This window comes from Macaca nemestrina, chromosome 18 (assembly GCF_043159975.1).
Source record: "Macaca nemestrina isolate mMacNem1 chromosome 18, mMacNem.hap1, whole genome shotgun sequence".
Lineage (NCBI taxonomy): Eukaryota > Metazoa > Chordata > Mammalia > Primates > Cercopithecidae > Macaca > Macaca nemestrina.
The window spans coordinates 79,299,042-79,314,145 of record NC_092142.1 but is presented as its reverse complement, the minus strand read 5'-3'; positions in this window follow the sequence as shown (position 1 = coordinate 79,314,145).

Sequence of the window (15,104 nt, the reverse complement as noted above, 5' to 3'; positions counted from 1 at the left end):
TCTAGCTATTTTTTTGAATGCATTTTTACCTTTAAGTTGGACGTTTAACTTCATGCCATCAGTTAGCAACAATCATTTAACTTATTGGAGGCCAAGTGAATTTGATACATTATTTATTTTCAGATTAAAAAGTTCCTAACAGGATTACCGAGTGGACTAAGACAGAACCATTTGCGAGCTTAAGAACACTCTGTTTTTTTCCATGTGTCCTGCTGGCATACACTTTCTCAGTTGTGGGAAATCCTTTTTCTTCCATGACTTCATAGCACTTGAGACCCTTGATCATTTGCATTCCAAGTCACATTTTTACCTATAAGGTTCCTCACTAACTGATCCAGAAGTAAAAATGACCTCTGTGGTAGGGCACTTTTCCCTGGTTTGCCTGTGTCATTTTGTTTTTACCACCATGTGGCTTACCTAGTTCTCACTACCTGTGCTCTGCTCTATGGAACTGCCTGAAAGACACAAAGCTGGAATCAGTGTCTCCTCTCACCCCTTTTGAATAGTTCTTCACAGCTACTTGCAGGCAGTACAAACCATTTTGCTCTTTCACCTCCTTCCCCAAATACCCTTTATTTGCCTGATGTTTGGGTCCCACAAATGCTTGGTGTTTTATGCAGATGTTGCCTCGTGCATGATAAATACAATGGGTGACTGCACATCTGGATTCCTGCAGATCCTCTGCTCAGAGACCATGCCCTCCCATCAGATACTCTTCTTTGCTAGGAAATCAGCAGTGGGCCCTTCCCTTTCTGTGTTTCCATTAATTTTTCCTTCAGCACATCTGATTTCGATTGCAGAGTCTCTGGGTAGAGCTCTGATTAGCTTTTCTCTTGGAGTCGGTCCTCTTGTTGCTCACAAAACGAGTGCAAATCATGAAAACGATCCTAAACCAAATCCACTAGCGGGAAATGGTGTGGGGGAGGCGAATATTGTGGTGGGGTAATACATATTTGAAAACTCGCTGAGTTGGATGCTGTTTGCCAGAGATTCTGCATAAACAGTGGTGATTGTCAGTACGTATCTTTCTTGCAGTATTTCTGCTGGGAACTATTGGGCAGGCCATATCTGGAAGATTTCTTCTCTCTCCTAAAAAAAAAAGAAAAGAAAAAAAAAAAAAAGAAAGAAAACGCATCATCTCTCTGTAGCATCCTACTTCTAGCTTCTCCTGCCCACTCAGCATGGACTTGGAATTTTGGCCCCAATCAAACCTTTTGTGTCTTTTAACACAATGGCTGGGCCCCTCTGAGGAGGGATGGGATGAGAGACAATTTTATGCATTGTGTCAGTGTTCCATGATTGGGTCAAGAGTACATCCCTTAGAATAAGAAAAATAGCTTATGGATGAGAACAAAACCATCATTTCAAATCCCCACACAGTCACCCCCACCCACCGTGGTCGGGGCTGACATTTGGGAGCGCCTGGTCTTGGGAAGGAGCACAGTGCTGAACGTGCACTCTGCTAACATCCCGGGTTGGAGGGAAACAGATCTCCCCACCAGCTCTTCTCTGCTCCAGCCAAACTTCCTGCATTCGTCATAAATATTTAAAGCTGCAGTCAAAAAAGTTTACAGATGGGGAAGTAAGGAAACCGAATCATGTCTGCAATGCCTTCTGTGTCCTGGGGTCTGCCTGGTCTATCCTTCAGAATAAGGTCAGCGGCTCATGGCTGAGGAGGAACAGATGGAGGCCTTCAGAGCAGGTCCTTATTCCTAAGGAAAGCTGTTAGCCCCCGTGAGGTGCACGAACCTTTCATTTTACTGTTCTGATTCTGTTGAGAGAGGGGCGGGGAATAGATCCTCGGAAGGAAAGATTTGGAAGCAGCTATTTTACATCCATGCTTTGGAAACCTTGGGTCCACAAGCTTATTCTGAGCACTTGGGCTCTGCCCAGCTCTGTGCAGGAGATGGGGGATGTCGAACTCAAAAGGCACAAGCCCTCCCCTCCAGTAACTCACTTCCAAAGTACAAGGTGGTATATGCTCCAACACAGCGCACTGGAGGTTTATCAAGATATGTGCAAAGTGCTATAGGGGCTTAAAAGGCTGATTCATTCATCCAACCAACCAGGATAAGTAGCTACTATGCGTAAGGCATTGGGCTGGTCTCTGTGGGTGGGGGTCAAAGTTGAGAAAAAAAGACAGGTTCCTGCCTTCATAGGTCTTATAATAAAGTAAGGGTGGTGGTGAAAAACTTATGGGAGAAATAAGGCTTCATCTAGGGAATTACCTTTGTTGGATCTTGAAGGATGCATAGGAGCTTTTCAGGTAAAGTGGATGGTGATTGAAGAGAGGACATTCCTGGCAGAGGGAAGTCAAGAGCAAATGTGTGCAAGTGGCCTGCATGACTAAAGTCGGTAGAAATTTCATGAGTTTCCCCAGACACATGGGGACCCAACAGGCAAGAACCTTGCAGACCAAAAAATACACTTTGGATCTCATCCAAGCTGGGGACTGGTCCAGGACTGTGTTTACTCAGAGATCAGGGCATGTTTTCCTAATATTTCCACCCAGTGGAAACCCCTTTTTCTAATTCTCACAAATACCCTGTATGTTACTCACTATGTTATGAAAACACTGGGCTCTGCTCCACCCTGACACAGAAGGCAGAACTCCTCACTGGGGAGGGGAAGGGAATTGTCTCCGGTCTTGCCTTGTCTGTGGAGCTGACGCTACCTTACCCAACTGTCTAGATGGGTAGTGGCAAGGGGTCTTCTGACATGAGGGCTGTTGTCTGAATTCTGCAAGAACAAGGCCCAGCAATGAAAGTTGCATAAGTCCTGGCTCTGGGGTAAAAAAAAAAAAAAAATGGATGAAATTGCAAGTTAGTAGATTGTAGATGTCATTGTTGGATATGGGTGAGAGGCAGGCTTCATGGTGTGAGCATATACGCTGACTCAGAAGGTCCAACTCTAGCTGAGATGGGTGGCTCACTTTCACAGATAAAATTGTCCTCTGAATATAGGGATGAGTCTGAGACTTAATTTCAAAAATCCCCTTTATTCAACTCCAGTGAAACTATACTAGAATAGGAAAATAATATGTTTTTATGACATGTGAAATGGGTTTAGAAGATAATCTTTTTTCTGCTCTTTATCCTTTTCTTATTTGAAAAATCTATAGTCTAAGTGCATTGTAGTTTACACAGCATTCTCATATATGTATTTTTCCCAAGAACTTCTTTTTTTAAAATTTTATTTTAGAGATGGAGTCTCACTCTGTTGCCCAGGCTGGTCTCAAACCCCTGGCTTCAAGCAATCCTCCTACTTTGGCCTCCCAATGTGCTGGGATTATAGGTAAAAGCCACCATGCCTGGCCCCAGGAACTTCTTAAAGATCGAGGTGGAGATTCATATGCCCATTGCATGGGTGAGAAAACTCGAAATCGGAAAGATTCTGTGACATACTGTGGCATGTGATTGATTTCGTTTCTATTTTGGCTACCCTGGTTCCTCAGAATGCATGGGGTCTGTAAGAGGCTGTTAGGGATGTGAACCCTGATCTTGAATCCTAATCCATTATTTTACTGGGTGCCTTGCCCACAGTTTTTGGTGCTGACAGGGCTTCATTCCACTGTTGGGATGCTGTGGCTTCCAGGAACACATTTGTACATTGGGGAAAGCATGTGACTCCTGTCCCCAAAACAATGACTGACTCTGCAGTGGCTTCAGCTCCTGAAGGTAATCACTTGGCAGAGTAGAGGAGTGTGTTGCTGTGATTTAGTTTTATTCTTTGAAGTCACCTATAGTAATAACTCAATATAGCCTGAAGGAGATTCCCTGAGACTTTGTAAATTGGCTTTTTTGATTCTTGGGTGTGTAACATTCATCCCAAACATGAATACATGGTACTCCAGCCATGGAGAGAAAACTCTGAAATAATTATTTCTCTTCTTACTCACATTTGCTCCAGACTTGTTTTTGAGCCCCTACCAATCCATTGCCTTATTTCTTGCTCTCACCCAATGTTCCAGTTCCCCATTTACCTTTCTGAGATGCTGTTCCTATAGACCATCGTGCACACACTGGGCTGCTGATGGCTCAGCTCTATTTGGAAACTCAAGAAGATGAGTTATCGCCAGTTGAAGTCAATCCTGCAGGACCTGAGACCCGAAGTTCAGTCAGTACACATGCTCATTCCATTTTTAACTATTACTTTCATGTCTGTTGTACCTAGGCCCATAGTGAAGAAGTGGAAAGGAAATCACCTCCTTTCTGAGACAGTATCAAAGGGTGCAGTCTCCAAGGTTCCCATCAATCCTGAGTGTGTCATTCTGTCTCTTCTCACCTCTGTCCACATGTACATAGTTCTTAGTTGGGTACAAACTTCTAAAAGCTGTTGCAGAGTTGGGTTACCCTTGGATTCCCATGACCAGTTTGGACCTAAAGTGGAAATGATTCTATTAGAGTTGTGGAACTTTGCTATATATAGATCCCTCATGAATGGCTTAGTGCCATCCCCTTGGTGATGAGTGAGAGTTCACGTGAGTTCTGGTTGTTTAAAAGTGTGTGGACCTCCCTCTCTCTCTCTCTGGTTTTACTCTCACCATGTGATATGCAAGCTCCCCCTTGGCCTTCCACCATGACTGTAAGCTCATAGCAAAGAAGCTGCAAAGCAAAAGTATTTCTCTTCATGTGGGAATCATAAACGCTCAGCCTCTCTGTGGCCTGTTCTACCAGAACAGAGATTGCTTCCTGAACCTCTGCTGGATCAAAGCACCTGGGTGTTGGGGGTTGAGGCAAGGGGACCAGCCCATGCCTTAGAGTGGTTCCTTGGAAAATGAAATGTGGTTCCCAAGATGAGAGCCTCTCAGACATGGCTTAAAGTCAGATGAGTGATTCTGCCTAAAATCTCTGTGGATAGGAGACCACATTCTAGGACTAAGGCCCACTTCCTAGATACCACACTTCCCTGGGCTATAACCACAGCTAAATGCAAATCTAATGCTAAGGGGAAAATATTCAGAATCCCTTTGGTGTTGTCTTTTATTCTGTTTCTTCAAAACGATTGCCCCAGTTATGGGCAAGTTAGGAAGACAGTACAGCTTAGCAGACCCTGGTGTCAGAGTGACTGGGTTGCAGTCCTAGTTTTACCTGTACTAGTTGTGTGACTTTAGGCTTGTGATTTCATCTCTCCATACCTCAGTTTCCTCTTTCTGAAAAGTGGAGAATATCAGCATTACCCACTTGTAAAATGGGCTGAAAATGGTCCCCCAAAGATATCCATGTTAATTCCCTGGAACTTGCAAATGTTAGCTTATTTGGAAAAAGTCTTTGCAGATGCGATTAAGTTAAGAATCTTGAGATGGAAAGATTCTCCTGGATTATCAGGGTGGGCTGTTAATGGCATCACGGGAGTCCTTATGTGAGGGAGGCAGAGGGAAGGAATGTAAAGATGAAGGTAAAACAGAGAGAAATTTGAAGATACTAGCCTTGGAGATTGGAGTGATGCAGCCGCAAGCCAAGGAATGCCAGCAGCCACCAGAAATTGAAAGAGGCAAAGAAAATATTTTTCCTGGAGTTTCCAGAAGGAACTAGCCCTGCTGACTTTCTGATTTCAGCCCAGTGAAACTGATTTTGGACTTATGGGCTGTAAAAGAATACATTTCTGTTGCTTAAAGCTACCATGTTTGTGACCATTTGTTAAAGCAGCCACATGAACCTAATACATACCTTCAGAATCCTATTGACAGGGTTTAATAAAATAATGCATATGAAACATTTTTATATAGTCCTTGTCATTATGTCATTACATAATAAGCCCTCAGTAAATATCAGCTAGTATTATGATTTTATTTTGAAACTAGGAGGAAGATTTGCATAGGACAATGGAAACTGATGGGGGGCAGGGGTGGTCACAAGAGTAGGTGTCAAGCCCTGACTGGGTCATTGCCACTAGAAAGCTGAGCTTTTATTTTCTTCTTTAACGAAAGAGGCCGAGTAAGCCCTGCCCTGCTCACCTCCCCCAGTTATGAGGATCAAATGAGTTAATGAATGTGAAAGCGCCTTGCACGTCACCCGCGTAAAACGTTAAGCTTTGGTTACAAAGGCTGGGACCAAGCTGAAGCAACATCATGGGGGCTGGGTGGGAGCTTTGTTCCTTTGGTGCTATGAGGTGAGATCATCTCTTTCAGCTTTTGTTCCTGCCTTTCTGAGCTCATTTGCTGGTTTTTCCCCTAATCCCAGCCCCTTCATCCCCGAGCGGAGCCTCCGATGACAAAGCTCCAATGATCCCGGTCAGCCGTGTGAGCCTTCCCTGGGGCATATTTCTTCTTGTTTCTATTTTTAAGAGGCACAAACAAAAACAAAAACAAAAATACACTAATCTTAAAAATGATTTATAATGCCCATGATAGAGATTAGGTCGATGGATTCCAATTTAACTTTCAGAAGGGTTTGAGATGTTTCCAATGTATTTTTTAGGCCAGAGACCCATGAGATCCAGCATCAGGGTGTCAACTTAGATGAGAACAAGTCAACCCTTGTCAAATGCTTGAAAGTGGTGAATTCATCTGTAAAGATACCCAGCCTCCCAGGAAATGTGCTGTTTTAGCCTGAGTAGGCAAAGGAAAACACACAGGAGGAGAATGGGCCAGTTCTGCCCATAATTTGCTTTGATCATTGCTGTTGTTTCCTCTGCTTTGCATTCCCCAAGATGGTCAAAGGTGTGCACTGTGAAGACATCTCATTGCTGGAGGACTTGACACATTCCTCCAGTTCATTTATTTTGATCTACTTGCCCACTGGAAAATAAAGGACCTCATTCATCAGCATTTATTCATTTAAAAAATACGTATTGAAAACCCACTGCATTCCAGGCACTGTGTTAGGCGCTGGGGAGACAATGATGAATGTGATGCCTGTGGGTATCTGAAGTTTACAGCCTTGGGGGATGAGTCTTGACCAAACAGCAACAGGGCACTGACAGACTGCAGCGGAGCAGAAGGGATGCCTGGTGCTGGGAGCACATCCAGTGGTCGGGAGGTTTCTCTGTGGCAGCATGATGGAGCCAGGCCTGAGGGATGGGTAGGGATGGATTGAACCAAAAGGAGAGGGAAACACACGAGATCCAGAGAGAGCAGTGTGTACAGAGGCCCAAGGGTGGGAAAAATCGCAATGTGTGCGGTGGAAAGCAGAGGAAAGAGAAGAGTTTATGATGAGGCCAAAGGAGTCATTCCAGGGACCAAGATGGTGGCCTTGTTCGCCATCTCAGAGCACACACCACTTGGGGAATAAACAGTTACCTTCCCAGTCCTGCTTTCCTGGAGATGCATTGTGTGAGCCGTCTCTGAGCTTGTCTGATTTCCACGTTGATCTTGACTGAGCATAGAGCCCTTAGAAAGTTTAACCTCAAAGGCAGATGATCCGTAACTCGGGCCTATTCTAGGTCTCCTTTTGGCCTTCTTCAGAAATAGGGGTTTGTCTCTATTTTTTTCCCTTCAGGTCTTAGTTTCTGTTCTGAACCAAGATTTCTTGCTCTGGTCTTTAACTTCTCTCTGTCTCTAGTTTCTCCATTCATTCAACAATAAATATATATATATAAATAAACATACTATATATTATATGTAATATTATATAATATGTATATATTATATAAATATACAAGTATATATAAATACATATAATTATATATTATAATTATAATATATATTAAATTATATATAATATTGTGTATATATATGTATGTATGTATATTTTGAGATGGGTCTTGCTCTGTTACCCAGGCTGAAATGTAGGGGCACGATCTCAGCTCACTGCATCATTGCAACCTCTGCCTCCTGGATTCCAGTGATTCTCGTGCCTCAGCTTTCCAACTAGCTGGGATTATAGGCACACACCACCACGACTGTCTAAGTTTTGTATTTTTAGTAGAGACGGGGTTTTGCCATGTTGGCCAGGCTGGTCTCGAACTCCTGACCTCAAGTGATCCACCTGCCTTGGGCTCCCAAAGTGCTGGGATTATAGGTGTGATCCACCGTGCCTAGGCCTCATTCAACAAATATTTATTGAGCCCTTATCACATGACAGCACTGGTCTAGGCCTTGGAGATGCTTTGCTGAGGATAAGAAGGCCTGCTACCAGCTCTCATGAAGCTGAAGTCCTGTGCTAGGGAGAGGGCTATTGGTCTTTACAATCAGATATCACTTTCCCCTTTGCTCATTCATTGTCCAAACCTCCTGCTATCATCCTCCATGGATCCCCACCTTACCTTATCACAGGAGCTTGGAGATAGGGCAGACTCTAGACCATCTGCAGTGGACAGCACCATCCTCTCTGAATTAGCTCCCAGCTCTGTTCTCTTCCTTCTTGGCTTTCTTGCCACAGTTTAAGGCTGGAGCTGAGATATTACAAGTATCTTGCTGACATCCACCACCCTGTGCTGTGACTCCAGGTGCTCAGAAAAGCTGCCTTCATTGTTATTTTCCTCTGGGCACATGTCCCTGCTCACCATTGGCAAATCTTCTGAAGGCAACATTAGAATCATCCAACAATAGCTTATTCCCACTGGCCAGCAGTTAATGAACTATTGCTGGGGATGGTTAATGCCCTGTGAAATCAGTCATTAATTGTACAAACAACTGATTTCAGAGAGGTTGAGGCAATTATTAAAGCTGTTTATGATGGTGTTGGTATAACAAAACACACTGCCATGCTGCCCATTCATCATAAGGAGAAAAGCCAGCGCCATAGCTTTGAAGTTTTTCCCTAACAGGGAGTGGTCATGGCTGCTGAGCTCCATCAGCCCCTGCAGCCACACTCCTAAAACTGTGGCTACATACACTGGAAGTCAGCAACAGTTCTCCTTCGGGGGAAGAAGAGGTTCACCTGCTAATGGCCGGCAGAAGGAGGCAGCATCGGATAATGGATGAAGCTGTTCTCGGGCGGTGGCTGTTCCTGGTTGTGGTGGCTTCTGAACGGCAATCCAGGGAACTGCTGAGGGACAGTGAGGTTTCTCCAGGTGGTCTCTGAGAAGGCATCGAAAGTGATGATTCTGAGACTTTATTTGTTTTGTTTCTGGGGAGAATTTAAAATAAGCTGGTCCCTTTGTTAGTAGTGCATCTAAAACACATTTATTCATTTGCTCCAAAATGCAAGTTTGCCTCCTGACAGCTTAGAAGTCAGTCACATTAATAGAAACCAATAATAGTCGTTCTCTGAGCTACCTTTATCACAGCAGGGTAGATTTTCAGCTTCCCACCCTTTAGTCTCCCAGGTATTTCTGCAGCCCTGGGGAGTGTTTTATATAAACACTTGAAGAAGTCCTAAAAGGCTCTAATCCTATTGTTCTTGACATCCTCAGCCAAGGTGGTGTGTAGGAATGTTTCTCCTTTAGTCACCCTGCATTCACACCTACTGGGTCTGCATCAGGCACTGTCACCCATAATATCCAGAGAGAATGGTGACCATGAAAGGATATTAACAGGCAGAATTGCAGAACTCTTATTGTGATTTTGCAAAAATCATCTAGGCCACAATTGGGTAAGGATGCCAGGTGTATGCTCATAGCAGGCTGGTTTATAATATTGAAATATTGGAATTGCTCTATACGATCAATCACATAAGGCTAGAAAAGTACATTTTGGTACATCAATATGGTAGAATATTGTGCAGCATTTAATACAATTATTAAAATCTATGCTTACTGACATAGAAAAAAAGTGCCCATGGTATATTATTGAGTGGAAAAAAGCAAGGAACTATATATGCTTCATCCCATTTTACTGAAAATGCACACACATGTGGGTGTGTGCACGTGAAAGGGTCTCTGTTGATACATCCTAATATGTTAACAGTGGTTATTCTGGGAGAGTGAAGATGACTTTGAAATTCCTCCTTATACTTTTGAATGCTGTCTGAGTTTATTGCAATGAGCATGTCTTGATTTTATAATAAGAAAAAAGTCTTTTTGTTAACATTTAATGGAAACCTGTTCTATTTTATTCATTGTGATAAAATGATGTCCTATAAGGATTTCCTAAAGCTCTTTATGTTACTTGCCTTTATTGGCCAAATTCATATGGAGTACTATTAGGAAAAAAACAATTTTAAATTTAGAAAATTATGAAATGTCCAAAGAATTTTAAAGCTTAAGTTGTGAAAGTAGAAAAATCAATGACTTGCAATTTCTTATTATGTTATAAATCAAAACTAAAGACTGGGCAACATCAGAGCAAGTAGATGGGGTGGGTGGGGCATATGCCAACTGGAGCAAGGATACAGGGGAGGGCTGGGGAGCAACAGCCCTATAAAGGTAATGTTTGTGCAGCGATGGTGGGTGCCGAGGATGTATAAGGTTCTGTAGGTCACAGGAGTGATTTTTGGCCACACGAGTCTGAGAATTTATGATGACTGAATTTTTCACTCTGCCATTAATTTTGAGTTTTCTGAATTTGCCCATAATTCCAGATCCAGCCTTGCCTTTCCCTGGGAATCTTCTCTCCTGTCTCGGAATGTTGGAGGACTTCTGCTTCGCCCCTTTGCTGAGAATTAACTGTATCAGATACCCAAGAAAATGATCATTTCCAAGTCTCCTTAAATGAGCTCTTTCTCTTGTTAAACATCATCGCATACACATCTTATTTTAAAATACTGCGGCACAGTTGAGATTTCACTGAGTGGTGTTTTCAAATTCCAATGCGAGGAGTTGTCTCTTTAACAAAATTTGATGCAAAGTGCAAAACCTGAAACCTGAAATAAAGACCATGAATCAAGTTTTTATCTAACTTATGAAGCACCTGGAGGAAGAGAGCAGAAATTATTTAAAACACATTGTACAAAATTAAATATGTTAGAAGAATTACCTTTGGGGAGGAATATAAACAACAAATATACAGTACACTTAAAATTATCTTTGTCATCATGGCCAGAGGGGAATTCTGGAAAAAAAAAAAAAAGCTACAACACAGTAAACATCAATATCGTCCTATTAATGGCTGAGCAAAAAGAATATTCCACAAATTACATTTTTTCCTATTAAAGAAAAAGCCTGTATATTGTCAGAAGTTTTCTAGCTTTGAGCAGATAGGTTATGAATAGAATAGTAAAGTGAAATCAATGCAAGACATATCCTAGTGGGAAGTAGAGGTATTCCTAATAAGAATGTTGCAAGACCCAGGTCAAAAACCAAAACCAAACCAAACCAAACCAAACTGGGTAACCCCCAAATTATCCCTTTAGAGTGTATCTCTTTACCAATGATGTAAACGATTTGTTCTTTATTATCTGCCCTAGTGCAGTTTTAAAATAAGTTCCTTCATTGTTTCATGTATCTATATTTTGTTTCTCCAGCAAGATTTCAGTCTATTCAGGGGAGGGGCAATTTGCTCTGCTTGTCTTGTGTTTCCAATCACTTTTGTTGTCAGGAGAGCTGAAGGCATGGCAGGTGCTTCCCAGTTATTGATTCACTGGGCAAGAAGGAGTCTGAATCAGAAAAGAATAGCTTTAGCATGGCTTGCTAGTTCCAGTTGGTTGTTAATAGCTTCTTAAAGCCTCTAGTTAAGAAAGATTCTGAAGATGAGTTTGGGTTGAACAGAAAGAAGATTGTGGTTGATGGATAATGTCTGCCAAGGGCACAAGAGTGGTGGTACTGATGCTGTGTGCAGTCCCTGACCGTGAGTCAACCAGCCCTGGAGCTACCACACTTCTGGACTCTGTTATATTAGATAGACACATCTCATTATTTAATGCACTATTAATATGTTTTTCATACTTGTAGTTAAAAGCTTCCTATATCATAGAATCTCCTATTCACCAATCCTAAAACTTCAACAGAAGTTTGACTCAGAAATTATAATTTTATTTCTACAAGTGAATTAGAATAGTTTAATGAAAAGCCACATACAACACATGATTAGAAAAAATTCTCAAATATTCTTTTAATATTCTCTCTTTTTTTTTTTTTTGTGACGGAGTTTTGCTCTTGTTGCCCAGGCTAGAGTGCAATGGTGTGATCTCGGCTCACCACAACCTCTGCCTCGCAGGTTCAAGTGATTCTCCTGCCTCAGCCCCCCAAGTAGCTGGGATCACAGGCATGCACCACCACACCCAACTAATTTTATATTTTTAGTAGAGACAAGGTTTCTCCATATTGGTCAGGCTGGTCTTGAACTCCCGACCTTGGGTGATCTGCCTGCCTCGGCCTCCCAAAGTGCTGAGATTACAGGCATGAGCCACCACGCCCGGCCTCAAATGTTAGTTTTTGTCCTTACTAGTTGAGTAACTCCTGTGTAAGTTTCCTTAAAACTCTTCAAATCTCTGTTTTCTCATTTGTAAAAATGGAACAAGATATATCTCACATAATGATGGTAAAATTTAGATACCTCAAGCACACAGGCACTGAACACATCTGGCATGCAGGTGACTCATAGTAGCTGTGTCACCCACACCAGACTTCTTTCCTTCTCCTGACCTTGGTGAGGAGGTCCAACCTCTATCACTTGGTAAAAACATTCACTGTGAGGCCGGGCATGGTGGCTCATGCCTGTAATCCCAGAACTTTGGGAGGCGAGGCGGGTGTATCATTTGAGGTCAGGAGTTCGAGACCAGCCTGGCCAAAGAGATGAAACCCCATCTCTACTAAAAATAAAAAAATTAGCTGGGCGTGGTGGTGTGTGCCTGTAATCCCGGCTACTCAGGAGGCTGAGGCTGGAGAATCACTTGAATCCCAGAGGCGGAGGTTGCAGTGAGCTGAGGTCACATCACTGCACTCCAGCCTGGGCAACAGAGTGAGACTCCATCTCAACAAACAAACAAACAAACAAACAAACAGACTTCACTGTGAAGTCCTGGAGTGAGAGAGCACACAGTCTTTCATTTTGGACTGTTGGATTTCTTTGCAAAATTGCCTGGTGATTCTGGCATCATATCCCTTTAGGTCTGGTGTAGCTAAAAGGCAATCTAATCAGGAAAATAAATTCAATGCAAACTAATATACAATTTGGAAACCTTCTGAGAGTAGATGCATTTTACACTTTGGAAGATTTTTGTCTTATTTTATTACAGGCCTGTATCTTCTGATAAATTAAAGGGAGATGAGTTGTTTCTGAGCCAAAGAAACCCTTACAGTGAAATTAAAATTGAAATCCTTTCTGCGTTTGCTCTGTCAGACTGATGGGGCTTTGTCAGAAAGGACTTGAGCTATGTGACTCTGTTTTATATTTTTATTTTTTTTCTTGGTCTAAGAGGCCCTTATTGACTTTTTCTGTAATTTTGTTAGTCTGTTACTAGGATATTGTTCTCTAATATAAAGGAAAAGGCGGAAGCTGTAGGGAGAATGATTTAAACCTCAAAAATTGATTCAACAGCAAGTAGAATTTCATAATAACTAAGATAATGGGTATGAAATGTAGCTAGATTTGGGTGTTAATCCTGTCCTTGCCACTTAACAGCTGGATTACCTTGAGCAAATTGTCTACCTCTTCAAGCCTCTGTTTCCACATCTGTAAAATGGAGATGATGCTTGTAATGTATAATCATTGCTTTGTAAAAACCTCCCTAAATTTAGTGGCTTCAAACAAAACTCACTTAAAAAAAATTCTCAAGCATCTGTGTGTCAGATGCCTGCAGGTCTTGGCTGACTCCCCCATGTGACTGCAGGGTGCTGGGAGGCAGCTGCTCCACATGCCCCTCATCCTCTTGGAGGAGCAGGCTAGCTGAAGCGTGCCCCTCTCGTGGCAATGGCAGAGGGGGCAAAAGCATGAGCTCAACAAACGAAGCATTCATCCAGCCCTTTGTCAATCCTGCTAACATTTCATTGGCCAAAGTAAGCTACATGGACAACCAACCCCACAGCCGAGGAGCAAGGATTATGCTTCTCCCATAGGGCTGGTTACTGGGGGGGTAAACAATCACCAGTCTGTTACCAGGTAAATACCAGGCTTATAAGGTTGTTGTTAGGATTGAATGAAATAATAAAGTAAAGTATTTTGCAGAGTTACTGGAGCTTCCTGAGTGCTAAAACAGGACAGCTGTTAATTCTACCTACCATTGCCACCATAACAAGGTATATTACATGCTCCTAGTTAGTACAAGTAATGAAAAAAGGACATTATCAAAGCAAAAAACAATCTGTAAATATGGTGGTTTAAAATACGTCTGCAAAATTTTTGATACTTGTCCATTCAGAAAGTGGGGTCTACGTTCTTTCTTTTGAGTGAGGATTAGATTTAGTGACTCTTTACAGGAACCAATAGAAAAAAAAAAAGTGGAAATGCAATGCCAGAGACTAGGTCCATGTAACCAAGGTCCAGTTTTGGTCAATGGAACATGAGGCACATTTTCTGGGAGGGTATCTGGGAAACCTTTAGCTTTCCTAATAAAACATAAAAAGATGAGGTTGGTGTCACCCTTGCACCACTTCTTGCCTTTGAGGTTGACACTGTTTACAGCAACAGGTGTCATTTTGTGACCAGAAGGGTAGAGTCAAGAGAATTACAGAGGTTCCCTTGTTGATATGATTACGTAAAACCAACGTTACCTACTTCCAGATTTATTTTTATGTGAAACAATTAGTTGGGATTGGCCAGGTTTTCTGTTGCTTATACCTAAAAACATTCCAAACTCATAGAACATGAGTGGAATAGGCTGAATAATGGCCCTCAGAGATGTTTATTATCTTCACATACAGAACCTGTGAATGTTACCTTCTTTGGCAAGAGGGACTTTGCAGGCATGATTAAATTAAGAATCTTGATATGGGGAGATGATGTCAAGTTATATGGATGGCCCCTAAATGTAGCCAAAAATGCCTTTATAGATGAAGGGAGAGGGACATTTGTCTATAGATGAGGACAAGGCAAAGTGCTGGTGGAAGCAGAGATTGGAGTGATACAGCCACAGCCAGGGAAGGCAGGTGAACACCCCACATCAGAAAAAGTGAGCAAAGGATTCTTCACTGGAGCCTCCAGAAGGAACCAGCCCTGTCCACACCTGGGTGCTTCACCAGAGTGAAGTGGGGAACACTGAGGTGATCTGGGTGAGGTCAGGGAAGGCTTTCCTGAAGAAGACATAAAAAAGTGAGCTGGCGTTAGCTTGATAAAGAGCAAGGAGGGAAAGAATGAAACATATTTATTTGAAGCTTCTTATGGGCCAATCACTAGGTATGCCAAC